This window comes from Cydia splendana, chromosome 5 (genome assembly GCF_910591565.1).
Source record: "Cydia splendana chromosome 5, ilCydSple1.2, whole genome shotgun sequence".
Taxonomy (NCBI): Eukaryota; Metazoa; Arthropoda; class Insecta; order Lepidoptera; family Tortricidae; genus Cydia; species Cydia splendana.
The window spans coordinates 23,649,096-23,673,166 of NC_085964.1; the positions used below are offsets into that span (position 1 = coordinate 23,649,096).

General features: G+C 39.9%; 1 protein-coding gene and 1 long non-coding RNA gene across 2 annotated transcripts in view; both read right to left on the reverse strand.

The window, feature by feature from the left end:
* Positions 1-17,665, reverse strand: part of LOC134790362 (laminin subunit alpha-2-like) — a 45,524-nt gene extending 27,859 nt beyond the window's left edge. Inside the window, exon 1 of the mRNA XM_063761131.1 lies at positions 17,540-17,665. The gene's annotated coding sequence lies outside the window, so the exon portion shown is untranslated. The remainder of the gene's footprint in view (positions 1-17,539) is intronic.
* Positions 17,666-22,105: 4,440 nt separating this feature from the next.
* Positions 22,106-24,071, reverse strand: part of LOC134791041 (uncharacterized) — a 164,912-nt gene continuing 162,946 nt past the window's right edge. Inside the window, exon 3 of the long non-coding RNA XR_010144239.1 lies at positions 22,106-22,277. This is a non-coding gene — a long non-coding RNA (uncharacterized LOC134791041). The remainder of the gene's footprint in view (positions 22,278-24,071) is intronic.

Below are 24,071 nucleotides of genomic sequence, written 5' to 3' on the forward strand. Positions count from 1 at the left end.
TTGTACATTTTTACTTAATTAGTATGGAAATCAGTCACATCATTTTATCACGAAAATTGACAGTGCTGCAGCAGTAACGTTGCAACAGAGTAATACTGCTGCAGTCGCCATAGCTTAGAAAGTGATTGAAAACGCGAACGAAGCGAGCGCGAAAATTTTTCGATATAAAAACGCAATTTGATAGTACATTTTTACTTTTAGTATGGAAATCAGTCACATCATTATATCACGAAAATTGACAGTGCTACAGCAGTAACGTTGCAACAGAGTAATGCTGCTGCAGTCGCCATATGTTAGAAAGTGATTGAAAACGCGAGCGAAGCGAGCGCGAAATTTTTTCGATATAAATAGGCAATTTGATAGACAGTTGTACATTTTTACTTTTAGTATGGAAATCAGTCACATCATTTTATCACGAAACTTGACAGTGCTGCAGCAGCAACGTTGCAACAGAGTAATGCTGCTGCATTCGCGATATCATAGAAAGTGATTAAAAACGCGAGCGAAGCGAGCGCGAAAAGTTTTCGATATAAAAACGCAATTTGATATACAGTTGTACATTTTTACTTTTAGTATGGAAATCAGTCACATCATTATATCACGAAAATTGACAGTGCTACAGCAGTAATGTTGCAACAGAGTAATGCTGCTGCAGTCGCTATATGTTAGAAAGTGATTGAAAACGCGAGCGAAGCTAGCGCGAAATTTTTTTTGATATAAATAGGCAATTTGATAGACAGTTGTACATTTTTACTTTTAGTATGGAAATCAGTCACATCATTTTATCACGAAAATTGACAGTGCTACAGCAATAACGTTGCAACAGAGTAATGCTGCTGCAGTCGCCATATCTCAGAAAGTGATTGAAAATGCGAGCGAAGCGAGCGCGAAAATTTTTCGATATAAAAACGCAATTTGATAGACAGTTGTACATATTTACTTTTAGTATGTAAATCAGTCACATCATTTTATCCGGAAATTGACAGTGCTGCAGCAGTAACGTTGCAACAGAGTAATGCTGCTGCAGTCGCCATATATTAGAAAGTGATTAAAAACGGGAGCGAAGCGAGCGCGAAAATTTTTCGATACAAAAACGCAATTTGATAGACAGTTGTACATATTTACTTTTAGTATGGAAATCAGTCACATAATTTAACACGAAAATTGACAGTGCTACAGCAATAACGTTGCAACAGAGTAATGCTGCTGCAGTCGCCATATCTCAGAAAGTTATTGAAAATGCGAGCGAAGCGAGCGCGAAAATTTTTCGATATAAAAACGCAATTTGATAGACAGTTGTACATTTTTACTTTTAGTATGGAAATCAGTCACATCATTTTATCCGGAAATTGTCAGTGCTGCAGCAGTAACGTCGCAACATAGTAATGCTGCTGCAGTCGCCATATATCAGAAAGTGATTAAAAACGCGAGCGAAGCGAGCGCGAAAATTTTTCGATATAAAAACGCAATTTGATAGACAGTTGTACATTTTTACTTTTAGTATGGAAATCAGTCACATCATTTTATCCGGAAATTGACAGTGCTGCAGCAGCAACGTTGCAACAGAGTAATGCTTCTGCAGTCGCCATATCTTAGAAAGTTATTGAAAATGCGAGCGAAGCGAGCGCGAACATTTTTCGATATATTAATTTATTAAATCAACACAATTATTCAATTATTTTTGTTGATATCCGTGTCTTCTAAACTTAGAGTTAATTTGGCAAAATCTTTCCTCGGTGGCTTATTCATGTCACAACGTATTAAATTCAGCTCCATCTGTTAGTTTACCAGGGTACTCAATAGTGGTAGCACATATTTGAAAAAAGTTTGCCCCTCCTTCCTAAGTAGCGCCATAAGATTCAGGGGCAAACTTAAGTCAATCAAGTGTTGTGGCTACCCCCTCTTTTAGGGGTTGAATTTTTATAGCCTATAACCTGGCCGGGGATTTTCTCGACAGATTAGTAAAGTTTTCATCAAAATCCGTTCAGCCGTTTTCACGTGATGCGCGTTCAAATAAACAGACAAAAATTCTAAAAACTTTTGGAACGTGTTCTGTTATCGATTCTAAGTATCCCCCGCCAACTTTTTTTCAAATATCTTCCATGTACAGACTTTCGACCGTCTTCAGCTTTATTATATGTATAGATTTTAAACTTTATTGCACAATAAAAAATAAGTACAAATGGCGGACTTAATGCCATAAGGCATTCTCTACCAGTCAAACAAATTTATGAGTATTAACGAGATACACGAGCGTATAACAAATTGACATCAATTTTTAACTTCGAATCAACCTCCAGAGGGCCAATGTGACTAGCCAAATGCCTATTACATAGTATTAAGCTCATTTCTCAACATGAAACTAACATTTTGGTGCCGTGACCAGGATCTAAAATATACCTTTTAGGTATATTTAGGATACCGAGGTTTCTAAAATAAATAATAGAAAGTAGCCTTTATGGCTACACCTCCTAGACCAGGATCTAAAATATACCTTTTAGGTTTATTTAGGATACCGAAGTTTCTAAAATAAATAATAGAATGGCCTTTATAGCTACACCTCCTAGACAAGATGAAAAATGTATTTGGATGACAGAAACGAAAAGTCACGTGACCTTTCCGTACATTACTGATTTCGATTAGGGTTTTTTACCAACGCTGGTTTTGAAGAGACGATCGGCCTAATCGAACTTTAAGATGCGTCAAAAATGTGCCAGGGATACGATATGGATCAGATATGTCAGTGACTCACTGTCCAAAGTGATTTTTTTTGTTTGTTTTTTTTTTGTCATTTTTGACAGTGACATATCCGATCCATGTGCAAATTTTTGACGTATAGTCAGCAGCAGAAGTTGCTAAGCGGGCGAGGTGTTCAAAATTACCTTGACGCGCTCTTATTCTCTTTACAATAAAGTCGCGTCAAGATCATTTTGAACGCTGTACGCCGAAAACGTACGGTTTTTTGCAGGATTGGAGTTTTCTGTAGTATGCTTGCAGGATCCCGCAAACAGAATCCTCTTGTGAAACGTACTATATTAGCAGTATTAGCACCTATACTGCTAAAACGGGATCATGCAAAAAACCGTAATACCCGCAAAAAACTAGACGTCAGTGGGAAACAGCTCATAATGTTCGAATTAGGCCGAATGTTGTTGTTATAAAATTTTCTACATTATCTCGGCTAACTTGTTCTACGTAGGTACGAGATAAGATATCATACATATTTATTTTCCCTAATATCTACGACACTGTTGGAAAACAGCGTTATCTCTAGATACTTTGGCTACTGGCACCTTATTGCAAATGGGTCAAAATTCTTTTCGTTATCTTGTATTTTGTCCCCAAAAAATGTTACGGAGTGGAGTTTTTGGTATGAGATGAAATTTAGTTTTTAAAATGTTTCGTGTTAAATATAATCTACAGGTACAGCTAGAAAGACATGCAATATTACTGTACTTTTTTATTTAGTTGATAGAAGACACATATAGGTACAAGCGTGACAGAGTGGTCAGAAACAAGACAACGAAAATAATTTTGACCAATCTCGCTCGTACCATAGAGAAATATAGTAAGAATAGAGTGCCTACTCCATACATCAGTTTTGGTACCAAAACGACTATTATTTTCGCAGTCGACATCTAGCATCGAGTAGCGGAATTATCGTAGTAGAGTGAGAAAGTAAATTACGTAGACGTTGGCGTATATGTCCGTGTTGACACTGTCAGTGGCTCGTGGTACTCGTACAGAGCGGTACCATGGTCGCATTTTTATCACCTATCATGCCATGCGTCACTTTCGCGCTTACATATTTGTTAGAACGTGACAGGCATGGTGACAAATGATAAAGAGCCGACCATCTTAGCCATACAGGACGACTTTATTATGCAACAGGTGCTATCAATCTTGCAGATAAGCGATCAAATTAACCTTTAAGCGAAGCAATTAACAACGCTTTGCATACTTTCACTCAATGACATTTTCCAGTAAAGTAACACTTTATCACTTCTTAAAGATTCTCTGTAATCGAAATCGCGGTTATGGGTAAAGTTAAGCATGCCCTCAAGCCTATTGACGAGCTTGAAAATATTTTATATCAATTTTTTTTAGGGTCAATATTTACGTCATTCTACGACTTGGCAATCGACAGAGTCTGGCAGCGCCATTATAGATCCCTTTGTTCATAGTGGCGTTGCAACACTTTTTCGCAACCAAGTCGGAATACAATATTGCTTGGACAAAATCTAATGCCATTGGTGCATTGAGATAGAAAGCTTATCAGGCCAATTCGAGTTTTAGTTTTTAGATCAGTTTCCAGTATGATACTGATATGATATATGATACTGAACTAAAACTCGGTTAGGCCTGTATATTGAACGTCGAATAGGAACAAAATCGTATTCGATATCAGAATACCGATATCAGAATGGCCTAGTGGGTAGCTGGGTAGTGACCATGTCTATGAAGCCGATGGTCCCGGGTTCGAATCCTGGTAAGGGCATTTATTTGTATGATGATACAGATATTTGTTCCTGAGTCATGGTTGTTTTCTATTGTATTTAAGTATTTATATATTATATATATCGTTGTCTGAGTACCCACAACACAAGCTTTCTTGAGCTTACCGTGGGGCTTAGTCAATTTGTGTAAAAATGTCCTTAATATTTATTTATTTATTATTGAATACCTACATAATTGTTTTCAATCTCACACTTTGATATAATTATCAATCATGAAATTATCATAAAAGATTAACAAATAATCATTTAAAGATCTCTAAATTAATTAAAACGATCAAAAAATAGAATACATTAATTTTCGTTATTAGATAAAAAGAAAGTACATGTGTTTATTAATTATAATGATTATTAATCGATAAGCACAGATGTCATTGTACATATTGCAAAAGTAATTTGTACGATAACAAGAGTATGAAATAATTGTTTGTAATTAATATTGTATAAAATCTCTAGATCTTTTAAGAATATAATTATTTTACAAATTTTAGTGTCCTTCAGTTTTGAATAGGTAGACATTGACATAGACATAGATATTTATTCATAACATTTTCAATAAATGTCAAGCATTATTGTGCGTTATGAGCCATTATTATCTATAAAATCGTTTGCAATATTCGGATAAATAACTCTCCAACCCTGGCTATACTCCTACCGTGTCCTCGTTACCATCACGAAAAAAAAGAAAAGAATAACCCCTTTTTCACTTATTTTACAATTATGAAGTCTTTCGAAATCCTACCCCATGGTCACCCTACAATGATTTACGCACTGTTCGTCTCCATTACGCGTCCACTACAATGCGATGGTATCGCCTTCACCACCCATTTGCCCCCCTTTGTTCTATCTATCAGTAAGCTTCTATACTCCTACCGTTTCCTCGTTACCATCACAAAAGAAAAGAATAACCCCTTTTTCACTTATTTTACAATTACGAAATCTTTCAGAATCCTACCCCATAGCTACCCTATAATGATTTACGCACAGCCCGTCTCCATTACGCGTCCACTACACTGCGATGGTATCGCCGTCACCACCCATTTGCCCCCCTTGTTCTATCTATCAGTAAGCTTCTCATATACTCCTACCGTATCCTCGTTACCATCACGACAAAAAGAAAAGAATACAAATATTTACACACACAGAATATAGATATTTGTTCCTGAGTCATGGTTGCTTTCTATGTATTTAAGTATTTATATATAATATATATCGTTGTCTGCGTACCCACAACACAAGCCTTCTTGAGCTTACTGTGGGACTTAGTCAATCTGTGTAAGAATGTCCTATAGTATTTTTACTTATTTATTTTATTTAATAACCCGTAATTCACTTATTTTACAATTACGAAATCTTTCAGAATCCTACCCCATGGTCACCCTATAATGATTTACGCACTACCCGTCTCCATTACGCGTCTACTACAATGCGATGGTATCGCCGTCGCCGCCCATTTGCCCCCCTTGTTCTATCTATCAGTAAGCTATACTCCTACCGTTTCCTCGTTACCATCACAAAAGAAAAGAATAACCCCTTTTTCACTTATTTTACAATTAATTACGAAATCTTTCGGAATCCTACCCCATGGTCACCCTACAATGATTTACGCACTACCCGTCTCCATTACGCGTCCTCTACAATGCGATGGTATCGCCGTCGCCGCCCATTTGCCCCCCTTTGTTCTATCTATCAGTAAGCTTATATGCTCCTACCGTATCCTCGATACCATAACGAAAAAAAGAAGAAGAAAAAACATCGTCTTCTACTTATCACTACACATTATAAAACAAAGTCCCCGCCGCGTCTGTCTGTTTGTGTGTTTGTATGTTTGTTCGCGATAAAAAAAAACTAATGAATGGATTTTCATGGGGTTTTCACCTATCAATAGAGTGATTCTTGAGGAAGGTTTGGGTGTATAATTTGTCACCCCGTGCGAAGCCGGGGCGGGTCGCTAGTTTTACAATAAAAAAGTGTCCCAGAATCCTACCCCATGGCCACCCTATAATGATTTACGCACTACCCGTCTCCATTACGCGTCTACTACAATGCGATGGTATCGCCGTCGCCGCCCATTTGCCCCCCTTTGTTCTGCCGCTATCTATCCATTGTTGAAGATGCACACGATATAATATATTGACCGTGTATTACGTATAAGATTTATTAGTAAAGCCTAATCGAATGGATTACTTGGCAAACAAGTGGAATAAACAGGTTTTAGTTTATTTTAATCGCGTGGTAAAGCCAATTGAGACGGAAGTTTTGGCCATCGTGGGGGTTTTACGTTTTTTTAGGCGTACCTCATGAATTTCAAACATAGGGGCCACTTTTGGTGGGTAAAGAAGACAGAAAAAAAAATTTTTTTTTTCAAACTATATCGTGTTAGGTATATATCAAATGAAAGAACTCATTTTAAGAATTTACAATATTTTTTTTTACTTTTTTAAAATAAATAGGTTAGAAGTTATTTAAGAAAATACCGAAAAAATTACCATTCCCCCCTTTATCTCCGAAACTACTGGGTCTAAAATTTTGAAAAAATTACACATAATAATTCTTTACATAGCAAGTAGTCAAGCGTGAGTCGGACTTAATGTACGGAACCCTTGGAACGCGAGTCTGACTCGCACTTGGCCGGTTTTTCTTTGATATTAGGAGGCAGCACCAGCAGACGAATCGCCTGATGGTAAGCAATTACCGTCGCCTATTTGACCCAACCCCCAACCCCTCTGGTGTTGCAAGTGCGTAGCTGGCATTTAAGATGCTACGTTGTTTTCTTGAAGATTTGAAGGTTGTATGATCCGGAAAATATATTTTAAAAGAGCAATTCCTGTTTAGGTATTTATATATTTCGGGGATCTCGGAAACGGCTCGATTTCGATGAAATTTGCTATATGGGGGTTTTCGGGGGCGATAAATCGATCTAGCTGTTCGATCTATTATCCCTGTAAAAACGCGCATTTCCGAGCAAAGCTCGGTCTCCCAGATATTGATATTATTAATGAAGAAAATGTTCAGCAATATAAGAACAGAGGTAAATAGACTCAGGATCATAATAAAATAGTAATGATTAGGTACACAAAAATCGGTAGCCTCAGCCTTAAGCGTACATTTTTATGACATTGTTCAAATTTACTTGGAAAAGTCGATAACCTCATTTTTTATTGTTTAATGTTGTATGTAATAAAGACAGGTAAGCAAATAATCAATATGTTACTAATATCATGATAAACGCAAACGATTAGATACTGAAACTTGTAGAATTTGATTTTTTTATGGTGATAAATTTAATCTGGACATCTGGTAGTAAAATAAACGTACTAGAGTTAGACCAAGAAAAGTCTGCAGCGGTTTGAAACGTCAAACTTCAATGAAATTATGACGTATAAATAACCCTTGCACTGTGTGGGCTGTCAAAATCGCTTCAGACTTTTTTTGGTCTAACTCTAGTAGAGTGCAATAGCCTCATTGTTACTTATTATTATTTTAAATTTTGTTGCACAAAAGGCGAACTTAATGCCTTCAAGCATTCTCTATCTATAAACTATAGCACCAAATAGAAAAGTGCGAACTTTGGTGCTGAAAACAGTAGTTTAAAAAACCATTTCAATACAAATTAGAATTACATTGTATTAAAATATTGATTATATACCGGGTGTGGTCTGTAACACGAGCAAAGAATTAAAACATAGATTGTACTCCTCAAACGGTGACACTTTAGTTCAACAACTTTTAAAAATTATGAAGTATTTAGACTCCCTATTTTTCATACAAAATAAATATTATCTTCAATGGACGCCATCGCCACACCATATCATTGTGATTGACGTTGCTTGTCACGCCTTAAACATAACAAAATTCGCAATACATTGCGTCTTAGAATAAACTTTAAAGTGTATTAAAAATCAAACCACAAGTTATTTTTAAAAGTCGCTGAATAAATGTTGGTCAGTATGAGGAGTACAGCCTACAGTTAAATTTTTTGCTCATGTTACAGGCCACACCCGGTATATGTATATAATCTTTGCTATATTAAAATATAATATTATAATTTCCGCATTGATTAATAAGGCTAAAAAACGCGACAAATAACAAACAATAATTAAAATTACCTTCTTAATAAAACTATTTCATAAGGTAAAATTATTGGGAAAATATAGCATGAAATTCAAAATTCCAGATTCCAAAAAAAAACATCGCTAATAGTTCTACGTGTCCATTTTATCATTTAACCCGTATCTAATTTACGACCTCCTTTATCCAACAGTAACCCCATTTTCTATTAGTAAAAAAAAATACAAAATACAACATCGACCTATTCTTAAACCTCAGCGTGGCGCCAACGTTAAAAAAGAGATATTTAGTAGCAACACCACTTAACTGGGCGATTCCCAAGAATTACTCTATCCAGTATAAATATAACTCTGGTTACTTAAAGTTATAATAGATCTACGGTTCAAGCTTAAATTGGTTTAACTCATACTGATAATAATGAACGCTCACGAGTGCTCTAAAAAGTGACGTATGTGTCATACATTTAAAAGGCGCCTACGACTTTTTGGATAAGCTAATTTGGTAATAAATTGACAGTGCCCGTAGGATGTTTTTGATTTTTTTAAAGTTACGTATTGGTATTTGGGGAATGTGACGCAAGACCCATTTATTACGCACGGTAAGGCACAGAAAAAAGGGGTATCTTTAGAATTAAAGAAAAAACGTCAATGGCAAACTATGCTCATAAAGTACTTGAATTAACTCTACTGGATCTGATCATGAAGTACCTAACTGAAATAAGTACATATGTACTTAATTTTAGCTATGTTACAAAACGAAATAGTCTTATCGTATTTAAGGTAATAGAGTACCTAGAGCACAACATTTATTATCTGTATATTTGCATAAATTTGATTTAATGATCGTCATGACATGACACAATTTAATTTTTACCCGTTATTTTTATGCAGGTAGCCATGCTATCGAAACTGTCAAGAAAACTACTGTGCAGTCATTATTTTGCAGATAAAATCTTTATTACATAATATTTTTAGGACTAGTCCCCAATTTCCCGTACGCATGGTGTCCCTAGCGGCGCTAGCGCATCTCGTGACGTACCGGAATACCTTCACAGTTTAGTACTTAACCCCTTATTGCATACAATGCCATATATGGCGGATATGATATTCAACTCTAATGACAGCTTACAAAGTTCAAATTTAAACAAATATTTTTTATTACATGCAGTAAGGGGTTAAGGGGAAACTGTCTATATACTAAAGGGCTTAACGACCATAAAAAATTATATGGATATAATTACCTATATATTGCTGATTATATAATCTGTCAAGTGGACGAAAACTACAGCATGGACGGAAACTAGCGCAATGACCCTACATACCTTTCATATAATAATACGGAACACTAAATAAATAAAAATATATGTGGCGTTATTTCTGTAGCAATAATACCAAGGTCTAGTAAGTGTAACTAAATGTAAGCAAATAAGTGTTGTACCAATTACAAATCAAAAAAACTTTTAATAAAATAATTTGTAAGTAGTTTTTTAGGGTTCCGTACCCAAAGGGTAAAACGGGACCCTATTACTAAGACTCCGCTGTTCATCCGTCCGTCCGTCCGTCCGTCCGTCTGTCACCAGGCTGTATCTCACGAACCGTGCTAGCTAGACAGTTGAAATTTTCACAGATGATGTATTTCTGTTGCCGCTATAACAACAAATACTACAAAGTACGGAACCCTCGGTGGGCGAGTCCGACTCGCACTTGTCCGGTTTTTTATTTTCATATTTCTATCTTTCTCTCTGTTGAGTGGTAATATTACTGGTAACATTACAGTAAATATAATATTAGAGTTAGAACAAGAAAATACTGCAACGATTTTGATAGCACACACAGTGCAAGTGTTATTTTAAACGTCAAATTTCTACGAAATTATGACTTATAAATAAAACATGCACTGTGTATGCTATCAAAATCGTTGCAGACTTTTCTTGGTCTAACTCTAATCGCTTTAGTAAATGATTATCGGCAATGACCCATCTCTAGTACTTATTATATCCAACATAGCCGTTCTAATCTACTGCTAAGCGTAGGCTAGATACTTATAGCCTGTGTCTAGAATGTCTAGATCGGCTCGAGTACTGATAGCGGCGTGCTTTACCGAAAGATACGAGTAATACGTTTAGAGTGGGTAAGTCCCGCTTATATTATGCACCTAACACGACGATAAATAATGCTATATAATACATATGTATATGTCACGTTATCTATGAAAAGGGACCTTATTGTCGATGGCGCTTATGCCATTATTAACGATTCTCTGCGCGACGGTGATCGGCGTAAGCCCCATCGACCTTTGTCCCTTTTCATAGAGAATGCCTCATATAACTTCAGTATCTGCTACATATGTACTTTAGTAGACTAATGAGTAATGACTCTGTGAGCTGTAGACCTCGCTCACATTATTTAAAACTGAACAAGTGTCGCTCCGCCAGTTTGAAAGATTTCGAAAAACTGAATCGATAAAAAAATATATTTAACCACTCGTCAACCCAGGCCGGAGATCTCCGGCCAATTGTTCGTTACTCTTGTCTCCCGCGCCCCACACGCGCCGGAGACCCCGTATTTGTTACGTTACGATCGTATTTTTTTGCACCCGAGATAATTGGCATGTGAAAAGCAACTTTAATTTCATTAAAAAAAAATTGTATTGTATTGCATTCGACTGGGGTTAAAATGGCCGGAGATCTCTGGCCGTAACAAATACGGGGAGCAAAATAATTGACGGAGATCTCCGGCCGGGGTAGATAGGGGGGGCTTTTTTTGACAGCTTGGTAGACGACAGGTTAATTTATTTATTTATCGAACCGCTCGCAAAATTTCACGAGAATCGGTTGAGAATTGCGACCTTTAGAGGAGAACATCCGGACATACTTATGTACGAAAGCATTTTTGTCCAAGTTGAAACGGAGACCGTCGCTATTGCATAAAGACGTTGCTGTTATTATATTAACAGCAACGTCTTTATGCAATATACTATCCCATATTTACCTCAAAGTTCATTGTCTTCGGGATATTTGGAATCAAAGTTGAACAATTTTAGGCTAAAAATCTGGCCATAACTTTTGTGTTAATTAGTTTAAAATTTTTCGAGACGTCAAAGACGAACCCAAATATGTAGATTTCGTACATGTAAGATCGTTCACAGCAAACTAGATACGAAAAAAGTGTTTATTAGACAATGTTTAAATAAATAAGTATTCATTTCTTTCAAACTCCGGTAGACAAAACCGGAGATAAAAGATTGCAGAACCGATAACCGTCTTATAATTCTATCTGTAGTGCAAAAAAAGGAGATACGATTCAAAACGTTAAAAACCGATGAAAACCTCGGGTAGCCCCTTAAAAAGATCAGAGGGTCTACCGCGAACCGCGTTAACGGACCACCGGACTCGCAACCCATTTTACACCTAAAGTAACGAGCAACTCCAATTACGGTGATAAATGTGGCAACATTCCGATTAATGGCAACACAGTTCGCCTCTTTATCACAAAACGCCAATTAAAAGCAATAAACTCTGACACTAATTGCCGAACTTGCGCTTTGGACTTAAAAAATACAAAATGGCCGTTAAATACGGCTACAATTGCCGAAAGTCACAACTCACCTACGTTCCTTATTTGAATTTACTCTTGTTTCAATAAAAAGTGAACGCCAATTTATTTTTATCACTTACCACTTATTGTAAGGTATAAATCATGATTTATATTCGATTTATCACCGTCGGTTTAATTGACGATTTCTCGGCCAAAGAACGTTGTTAAGTGGAATTGAAATTTACGCCATCTAGTATCGAGTAGCAGAACTTTTTACACGACTGCCCAAACAAAAAGAGTGTATTGTTTTCAGCGTTCATGTTTGTATGTATGTGAGTTTCTTTATTCCACCTTAACTTCTGAATGCCTTAACCGATTTAGACGTATGATACATCATTAGAATCCTTACGTCATCCCGGGTAACATAGGCTATGTGACGTCATTATAAAAACAATATGGCGGACTTAATACACCATATTACGCAACCTTTAGAAAAAAATATCGTGCAAACCTATCGAGTAGGGTATCAAAATGAAGGGCTTTGAAAGCCGATTGATAATATATATGCAACATGTGGGTTTAAGTCTCATTTTGAGAAAGTAAGAATTGACAAAATATGTTAAGAGAAGCTAATCTCTTAAAACCAAATATTATTATTGAATGGGATACTTATTAAAATAAAAGGAAAGGGTTTGATCGCTGATCATAAAAAAATATAATTATATTATATTAGGTAGGTACATACTACTCCTAGTTTTTAAAACATGTTCGTAATTGCGCTTATGGAATCGAAAAGTTTAAAATATAACTTCTATTTATTAATCGATACGATACAGAGTCCGTCTAAGCTAACTCTGCACCGACTTTGGCAGAACAAATCGTGAAAGTATCATTATAACCTTATGGTTTGATTTAATTTTAACATTTATGATGATGATGACATTTTTTTTAAGGCCGAAAGGTGAGCTCCACGTAGGGCCTACGGCTCAGAGCGTAAGAAAGAATTGCGCTTCCTGCAACTTGTCCAAGTATATGCACTCGGTCCAAAGCCAGGCGCCAAAGACGTCCCCACACTAAAAGGGTCAGGCGTAGCCCGACGTACGTGACACGCTATACGCTTACCAAAGCCGGCGCCCTCATACTCAAAGCATCGGCCGTAGCCCGACATACGTGGCGCGTTGTACGCGTTCCAAAGCCGGGCGCCTTCGGCGCCCTCATACTAAAAGTGTCGGGCGCCGAAGGCGCCCTCTTACTCAAAGCGTCGGGCGTGTACGAGGCGCGTTATACGCGTTCTAAAGCCGGGCGCCTTCGGCGCCCTAATGGTAAAAGAGTCGGATGTAGCCCGACGTACGTGGCGCGCTGCACTCGGTCCAAAGCCAGGCGCCTTCGACTCTCTCATACTAAGTGTCGGGCGTAGGCCCACATACGTGACACGCTGTACCCTTACCAAGACGCCTTCAGTGCCCTCTTGCTCAAAGCGTCGGGCGTAGTCCGACGTACGTGACACGCTGTACGCATACCAAAGCCGGGCACCTTCGGCGCCCTCACACTTAAAGGTTTTGGCGTAGCCCGATGTACGTGGCGCGCTGCACGCAGTCCAAAGCCAGGCACCTTCAAATCTCTCATATTAAAAGTATTGGGTGTAGCGTGACACGCTGTATGATTACCAAAGCCGGCCTCATACTCAAAGCGTCGGGCGTAGCCCGACGTACGTGGCGCGCTGTACGCGTTCCAAAGCCGGGCGCCTTCGGCGCCCTCATACTAAAAGAGTCGGGCGTAGCCCGACGTACGTGGCGCGCTGCGCGCGGTCCAAAGCCAGGCGACTTCTACTTTCTCATACTAAAAGTGTCGGGCGCCGAAGGCGCCCTCTTACTCAAAGCGTCGGGCGTGTACGAGGCGCGTTATACGCGTTCTAAAGCCGGGCGCCTTCGGCGCCCTAATGGTAAAAGAGTCGGATGTAGCCCGACGTACGTGGCGCGCTGCACTCGGTCCAAAGCCAGGCGCCTTCGACTCTCTCATACTACGTGTCGGGCGTAGGCCCACATACGTGACACGCTGTACCCTTACCAAGACGCCTTCAGTGCCCTCTTGCTCAAAGCGTCGGGCGTAGTCCGACGTACGTGACACGCTGTACGCATACCAAAGCCGGGCGCCTTCGGCGCCCTCACACTTAAAGGTTCTGGCGTAGCCCGATGTACGTAGCGCGCTGCAAGCGGTCCAAAGCCAGGCGCCTTCGACTCTCTCATATTAAAAGTATCGGGCGTAGCGTGACACGCTGTATGATTACCAAAGCCGGCCTCATACTCAAAGCGTCGGGCGTAGCCCGACGTACGTGGCGCGCTGCACGCGGTCCAAAGCCAGTCCCCTCAACATTCTCATACTAAAAGTGTCGGGCGTAGCCCGACGTACGTGACACGCTGTACGCTTACCAAAGCCGGGCGCCTTCGGCGCCCTCATACTCAAAGCGTCGGGCGTGTACGAGGCGCGTTGTACGCGTTCTAAAGCCGGGCGCCTTCGGCGCCCTAATGGTAAAAGAGTCGGATGTAGCCCGACGTACGTGGCCCGCTGCACTCGGTCCAAAGCCAGGCGCCTTTGACTCTCTCATACTAAGTGTCGGGCGTAGGCCCACATACGTGACACGCTGTACCCTTACCAAGACGCCTTCAGTGCCCTCTTGCTCAAAGCGTCGGGCGTAGCCCGACGTTCGTGGCGCACTGTACGCGTTCCAAAGTAGTCGGGCGTAGCCCGATATATGCGGCGCTCTGCGTGCCTTTCTGTACTGAGGACGCCCTCGCAAAAGTAATATAAAGTGACTTCAAATGATTATTAACGAAATCATGACCCCAAAATTAATTAAATAAATAAAAAATTAAAAAACACGACTGCGAAAAAGCTAACTGAAAAGATAAAAATATTTTTTAGTTGTGTTAGTTACTCAACTTAATGAATGTAAAAATTCTAAAAAGTATAAAATAAAATAAATTAATTAAAAATTAAAAAACACGACTGCGAAAAAGCGAACTGAAAAGACAAAAATAATTTTTAGTTGTGTTAGTTACTCAACTTAATGAATGTAAAAAATTATTAGAATATAAGTGTTTAGTGGAGGTTATAAACAACAAACGCAAAAGTTTTATGCTCATTTAGGATCGTGACTGTACCTGTGTATTTTATTTCAATTGCAGTCGGGGACCTTGATGTATTGACATTTTCCCATTTAAAAGGTCCCCGACTGCAATTGAAATAAAATACACAGGTACAGTCACGATCCTAAATGAGCATAAAACTTTTGCGTTTGTTGTTTATAACCTTCACTAAACACTCATATTCTAATAATTTTTTACATTCATTAAGTTGAGTAACTAACACAACTAAAAATTATTTTTGTCTTTTCAGTTCGCTTTTTCGCAGTCGTGTTTTTTAATTTTTAATTAATTTATTTTTTGAATCTTAATATTGATTATAAATTCTATTATATCATTGACTAGCATTTACGGTAATATCAAGTATTGCAATAAGGAAAGACATTAAAATTATATTTACGAAGCATAAATATAATCATTATAAGCAAGTATTACCTTTACTTATTTTATTACTGAATTACAAATACAAATGTAAAACTTCTTAAGCCCACGCGAATTCGTATCGAATTTTGAGATTTATGCAGTTTTGATAAAGCTCAAATTCCAATAAAATATTTTAAGAACATGTACTTATAAGCTAGGCCAAACATTAAAGGGACCTTAAAATCGAACGAAATGGCTACCTTATTTTCCATATTTATCACTTGTCTCTGCCCACGACTTCTTTCGCGTAGAAATAGTTAAAGTGGGACTTAATCTCCTGACGACCCGCGTCTTACACGTAGTACAGTCACCTGCAATAATATGTTACTTCCCGAAGGCTGCAAAAATATGTGACACACTCATATGGCTCTACAAATAAGATCGTGACAGATATTTAGCGGCCTTCGTTGTGAAACATAATATTATTGCAGGTGACTAGGTCCCCATTAAGTTTTGACTCTTTATCAACGTGACTAAGTTAAATTTAAGCTGGCAAATTTTGAAACGCGGTTGTCAGAAGGATATGTTGGTACTATTTCACCATTTCAATCCTTTAATATATTTTTCACAATTTTATTTATAACATAGGAGGGGAATGAGAATACTAATCGCCGTAATGTAAGATATAGTAGAAGAGTAGGTACTAGGTAGAGCTAAGGATTAATTCAAGCTATAGATTTGATGATAATTACGAATGTACTTCTACCTATAACGTTTAAAGTTAAAGATAGTCGCTTACGTCATAGAAAAATATAGTAAGACAAGAGTGCTCACTCCATACATTGTTGAGCATAAGACTTCCCGGTCGGTGCTACATCTATTGTCACTTGACAGTGCTACTACTGCTATTTAGCAGTGCTGATAATTCCGCTACTCGATTCTAGATGTCGACTATGAAAATCGTAGTCTTTTTGGTACCAAAACTGATGTATGGAGTGAGCAATCTATGTATTTTTTTTTCTCTATGCTTACGTAGACAAAACGAATCACATCAGATTCATAGTTTCATGTTACATTTTATTTCTCAGTCGTATCAGTTAAAACAACCGTAACTGTTTTAACTGATACGGAAATAGTAAATGAGTGAATAAGGAAGGTAACGGGATACCACTGGATGGACGAACGATTAGCGTCCTAGCAGGGCCAGTAATGTCAGTATATCTAGATATGTAGTATTTGTGGTATTTTTATGTACGGGTACTAAATATTTATGTTTATCCTTACTAAAGTTATGAATGCGTTAGTAACTTTGTCTGTCTGTGTCTGTTAACTCTTCACTCGTAAACCGCATTTTAAGACTGATGCTTCTAAAATTTTTAGCTGCAATCTTCCATGTTAGTTCACTGCATAATAAGCTATCAATATTATACTTTAAACAACATTACATTAATAAGCTAAAACCAAAAAAATATTCTTGAGATGACTTCGCTTCGCCATACTGAAGTTCACCCTTGTATCCACAATTTCATAGGCTTGCAGAACCCAGAAATTTTGACGCACCGAGTGGTGTGGCAGAAACGTCATCGCCATAAATTGTGTCTTAAACTTTTGCAAGCGTATTATAGCCGTACTTATCGCGGACGACAATGATATAACTTCATATAACACTCTGTCTTATGTTTACTACTAGCTGTAGAAGCATGCGCGCAAGATTAGTTACATGCTATGTGATGTCACACGTAGTCTGATATATAAGACAAAAATATCCAGCTCATTTCGCCTCAGTCTGATAATTAAGACAAAACTTCGTATAATTTCGTACCGGCGGCGACACGAGCTCGCTCGATGAACAATTCTAAGCGGTTAAAAGGTTTAAAAACCCTGCTGGAGTCTTCAAAACTACTGTACTTACATCAGGTAATGTAGCGACCAGCGTAACATGAGCTACGCCGACAGGGCTCTGCCACCACGTACTAGGGTCACCGTCGATGGCGTAAGAGGCTGGGTGACGGCGGGCTGCTGGGCCATCCAAGCCTTCGCATACGTCGCAGACCACGCCGCGTCTGAAAACAAATAGAAAATGAATCGTCTAGAACAGAACAAATAGAAAGTGAATAGAGTGATGAAATATCTGTAGAATTTTGGCTTTATACATAATCTACTAAAACCTAAGAATAATAAACAGTTTACAGACATTTGTAGGTACAAACAGTGTCAGAACGTAATTATGTCATGATCATAGATAAAATAAATTAATTAAAAATTAAAAAACACGACTGCGAAAAAGCGAACTGAAAAGACAAAAATAATTTTTAGTTGTGTTAGTTACTCAACTTAATGAATGTAAAAAATTATTAGAATATGAGTGTTTAGTGAAGGTTATAAACAACAAACGCAAAAGTTTTATGCTCATTTAGGATCGTGACTGTACCTGTGTATTTTATTTCAATTGCAGTCGGGGACCTTTTAAATGGGAAAATGTCAATACATCAAGGTCCCCGACTGCAATTGAAATAAAATACACAGGTACAGTCACGATCCTAAATGAGCATAAAACTTTTGCGTTTGTTGTTTATAACCTCCACTAAACACTTATATTCTAATAATTTTTTACATTCATTAAGTTGAGTAACTAACACAACTAAAAATTATTTTTGTCTTTTCAGTTCGCTTTTTCGCAGTCGTGTTTTTTAATTTTTAATTAATTTATTTTATTTTATACTTTTTAGAATTTTTACATTCATTAAGTTGAGTAACTAACACAACTAAAAAATATTTTTATCTTTTCAGTTAGCTTTTTCGCAGTCGTGTTTTTTAATTTTTTATTTATTTAATTAATTTTGGGGTCATGATTTCGTTAATAATCATTTGAAGTCACTTTATATTACTTTTGCGAGGGCGTCCTCAGTACAGAAAGGCACGCAGAGCGCCGCATATATCGGGCTACGCCCGACTACTTTGGAACGCGTACAGTGCGCCACGAACGTCGGGCTACGCCCGACGCTTTGAGCAAGAGGGCACTGAAGGCGTCTTGGTAAGGGTACAGCGTGTCACGTATGTGGGCCTACGCCCGACACTTAGTATGAGAGAGTCAAAGGCGCCTGGCTTTGGACCGAGTGCAGCGGGCCACGTACGTCGGGCTACATCCGACTCTTTTACCATTAGGGCGCCGAAGGCGCCCGGCTTTAGAACGCGTACAACGCGCCTCGTACACGCCCGACGCTTTGAGTATGAGGGCGCCGAAGGCGCCCGGCTTTGGTAAGCGTACAGCGTGTCACGTACGTCGGGCTACGCCCGACACTTTTAGTATGAGAATGTTGAGGGGACTGGCTTTGGACCGCGTGCAGCGCGCCACGTACGTCGGGCTACGCCCGACGCTTTGAGTATGAGGCCGGCTTTGGTAATCATACAGCGTGTCACGCTACGCCCGATACTTTTAATATGAGAGAGTCGAAGGCGCCTGGCTTTGGACCGCTTGCAGCGCGCTACGTACATCGGGCTACGCCAGAACCTTTAAGTGTGAGGGCGCCGAAGGCGCCCGGCTTTGGTATGCGTACAGCGTGTCACGTACGTCGGACTACGCCCGACGCTTTGAGCAAGAGGGCACTGAAGGCGTCTTGGTAAGGGTACAGCGTGTCACGTATGTGGGCCTACGCCCGACACTTAGTATGAGAGAGTCGAAGGCGCCTGGCTTTGGACCGAGTGCAGCGCGCCACGTACGTCGGGCTACATCCGACTCTTTTACCATTAGGGCGCCGAAGGCGCCCGGCTTTAGAACGCGTATAACGCGCCTCGTACACGCCCGACGCTTTGAGTAAGAGGGCGCCTTCGGCGCCCGACACTTTTAGTATGAGAAAGTAGAAGTCGCCTGGCTTTGGACCGCGCGCAGCGCGCCACGTACGTCGGGCTACGCCCGACTCTTTTAGTATGAGGGCGCCGAAGGCGCCCGGCTTTGGAACGCGTACAGCGCGCCACGTACGTCGGGCTACGCCCGACGCTTTGAGTATGAGGCCGGCTTTGGTAATCATACAGCGTGTCACGCTACACCCAATACTTTTAATATGAGAGATTTGAAGGTGCCTGGCTTTGGACTGCGTGCAGCGCGCCACGTACATCGGGCTACGCCAAAACCTTTAAGTGTGAGGGCGCCGAAGGTGCCCGGCTTTGGTATGCGTACAGCGTGTCACGTACGTCGGACTACGCCCGACGCTTTCAGCAAGAGGGCACTGAAGGCGTCTTGGTAAGGGTACAGCGTGTCACGTATGTGGGCCTACGCCCGACACTTAGTATGAGAGAGTCGAAGGCGCCTGGCTTTGGACCGAGTGCAGCGCGCCACGTACGTCGGGCTACATCCGACTCTTTTACCATTAGGGCGCAGAAGGCGCCCAGCTTTAGAACGCGTATAACGCGCCTCGTACACGCCCGACGCTTTGAGTAAGAGGGCGCCTTCGGCGCCCGACACTTTTAGTATGAGGGCGCCGAAGGCGCCCGGCTTTGGAACGCGTACAACGCGCCACGTATGTCGGGCTACGGCCGATGCTTTGAGTATGAGGGCGCCGGCTTTGGTAAGCGTATAGCGTGTCACGTACGTCGGGCTACGCCTGACCCTTTTAGTGTGGGGACGTCTTTGGCGCCTGGCTTTGGACCGAGTGCATATACTTGGACAAGTTGCAGGAAGCGCAATTCTTTCTTACGCTCTGAGCCGTAGGCCCTACGTGGAGCTCACCTTTCGGCCTTAAAAAAAATGTCATCATCATCATAAATGTTAAAATTAAATCAAACCATAAGGTTATAATGATACTTTCACGATTTGTTCTGCCAAAGTCGGTGCAGAGTTAGCTTAGACGGACTCTGTATCGTATCGATTAATAAATAGAAGTTATATTTTAAACTTTTCGATTCCATAAGCGCAATTACGAACATGTTTTAAAAACTAGGAGTAGTATGTACCTACCTAATATAATATAATTATATTTTTTTATGATCAGCGATCAAACCCTTTCCTTTTATTTTAATAAGTATCCCATTCAATAATAATATTTGGTTTTAAGAGATTAGCTTCTCTTAACATATTTTGTCAATTCTTACTTTCTCAAAATGAGACTTAAACCCACATGTTGCATATATATTATCAATCGGCTTTCAAAGCCCTTCATTTTGATACCCTACTCGATAGGTTTGCACGATATTTTTTTCTAAAGGTTGCGTAATATGGTGTATTAAGTCCGCCATATTGTTTTTATAATGACGTCACATAGCCTATGTTACCCGGGATGACGTAAGGATTCTAATGATGTATCATACGTCTAAATCGGTTAAGGCATTCAGAAGTTAAGGTGGAATAAAGAAACTCACATACATACAAACATGAACGCTGAAAACAATACACTCTTTTTGTTTGGGCAGTCGTGTAATAAATAGGAAGAGATCATAAAGGAGATTATGTGTCATTCTGCCTCTTTATGGTTTCTTCAGCGGGGATATACACCAAGCTGCATAATAGGGAATATTACGCAAAACTCTGCGTAGAGGGCGTCACAAGCGCTATCACAGGGCCTACGAAACACGAAAATCGAAAGTTCGGTTTCTGCTTTTCTATCACTCTTGCCTATTCGATCGATAGAGAGGCAGATAACGAAATTTAGATTTTCGCGTTTCGCGGTAGGCCACCTGTAAACAAACCGCCTTGATGCATCAATGTCATTGTGAAAACTTGTCAAAAAACTATTTGAGGCCGAGTATGTATAAGTTACTCTATGGTTTACATAACAACATAGTGCGGCGCTCTGTCTGCAGAACATTGCAGTAATACTCCCTATTTCATGGACACATGGGCTACCTGTATGACATGCTCAAATAGCAGACAGTCCCCTTGGTGTTAACCCGTGGAGCGCCCTACACAGACACGTGTGCTGGTAACTAGTATAGGAGTTCCATACTACGGTAATTCTGGGGCGCTCCAGGGGTTAAAGAAATTTTCGGACTCTTCAAACTTAGTCGCAAGAAACCTGCAGTTTCCTTAAAAAGTTAAGCCTTCGTTACCTAGCAACTCTCAGATCAGGTGGTGCTAGGAAGCTCTGTTCACTGTTTACTGTTCACAATAAACTGAAAGAAACAGATCAATAAACACTTACCTGGTGTTACCATTGTGCTGCTGGCTACTAACTACTAACTTAGAAATAATATCTTACACTTTTGGTTGGTCTTTTGCCGTCAGTCTGTATCGAGGGACTCTCTCGATGTAGTTAAAAGGGTGATGCGTCGTAATAGTTGGAGTATATAAACTGTTCGAGAGAAAGAGAGAGAGAGAGAGAGAGAGAGAGAGAGAGAGAGAGAGAGAGAGAGAGAGAGAGAGAGAGAGAGAGAGAGAGAGAGAGAGAGAGAGAGAGAGAGAGAGAGAGAGAGAGAGAGAGAGAGAGAGAGAGAGAGAGAGAGAGAGAGAGAGAGAGAGAGAGAGAGAGAGTTAACAAATACTTACTTTCCCGGCGTATCTCTGCAATAGTCCTCAGCCCCATTGTCCCCGCAGGTGGCGTTGGCCTCTACCACCGCGAACGGAGCCACGTCTAGAGGCTCCGGTAGCAGTTCTCTGCCTGGTTCCACGGTGCCATCTGTTACTGTGGTGCTGGAGAGTCGGTCTAGGACTGCTCGACCTGGTCGACAAAGAAGTGTTCTGATTAAAGTTTTGTGCTTATTTATCATCATTGGCTCAGTGACCCAAAGAGGATCTTGGCCTCTGACACAAGAGAGCGCCACTCAGTCCTATTCTGCGCCACTTCACGCCAGTTGGGTATTCCGAGGGCGGACAGTTTTTTGTGCTTATTAGGAAAAACTATAACTACCACACCACCAAACCCACCACCCACATATTACGACAGCGCAAGACCTCCCCCAACCGGATCTCGCAGCGCGCGTACAGCGTGCGACTCGGCGTGCAGCAGTACGCGGAGCGCAGCTGTTATGAACGCTACTCGCACTGTTAGTGCGAGTAGAGTCCTAGGCTCTCCGAAGCATGTCACGGTACTCTCTCAGGTATATTGTCTGTTATGACATGGTATATAAAAATCTAATGGATTATACGAGTATGATAAATAGAGTTAAGCCAAGAAAAGTCTGCAGCGATTTTATGACGACCAGTCTGGCCTAGTGGGAAGTGACCCTGCATGTGAAGCCGATGGTCCTGGGTTCGAATCCCAGTAAGGGCATTTATTTGTGTGATGACACAGATATTTGTTCCTGAGTCATGGTTGTTTTCTATATATTTAAATACATGAGTACCCACAACACAAGCCTTCTTGAGCTTTCCGTGGGACTTAGTCAATCTGTGTAAGAATGTCCTATAATATTTATTTATTATTTATTATTATTTATTTTGATAGCCCACGCAATGCAAGTGTTATTTTAAACGTCAAACTTGTATGAAATTATGACGTAAAAAATAACAATTGCACTGCATGGGCTATCAAAATCGCTGCAGACTTTTCTTGGTTTAACTCTAGAAATGGCGGCGTCATACATCATTCCTGAGCAATCGGGGGTAATTTTTGTCCTTGTAGGATATCGGATAACGTAGGTACTGAAATCCCTCAAATTAGGCAAGCCGGTGGGAACCGAGTTTAATGGCAGCTTCACCACTGTTACTCAGCCCCAACTCAACGGTGAACGTGTACAGAATGGTGTTTGGATTGTTATTAACATGTTAATTTTGTAATAGAGCCTTAACAAACTGCCTCATAATTTTTAATATTTTCATAAATTAGTAATTAAGATTGTCACGGTATATTAAGGTAAGGGCATGCAGCCAGTTAGATGTTAATTAATCGGTGAATTCCGAACAAAATATGTACAACATTATCGATAAAAATACTCAAAAGCATACCAGAGACGCCGTCTTCTTTATTTAATACTAATTTAAACACAGCCAATGGTAAGCAGTAGCTTGACTCCGTACAGAGCCAGAACTAGATATTCGTAGGTGCGAATAGTAAATAATTACTCATAATAACACATGGCTATGTGTAAATAAATTACCGTACAAGTTATCTTCTGGTAATGATTATGTGTTTGTTTTTTTGGGTTTAATTTATTCACTTTCGCTAATACTTAAAAACGAATAAGACTAATGACGTTTCTACATGAGAGGAGAACGTGGGTTCAAATCCGTTTTCATAGGTATTAAGGAGTTTATCGGATCAAAGTTCTTATGTTGTAGGTAGGTATAGTGTGTAGCTTTCAAATAGAGCTCGACGGCTAATCCTATTGTCTATTGTTAAGTAAAACCGCTCGTGCCACGTGACACAATCACTTGCATAAAAAATACGTACTTCGGTTACTGAGTGCCGGCGAGTCGAACGCTACAGAATCAGTCTAAAATGTGTCATCGAGATGCGTAACGTTATCGGAGAGCGCATCTACACTGGTTTTTTGAGCGTTGCACTAGCCCGCGC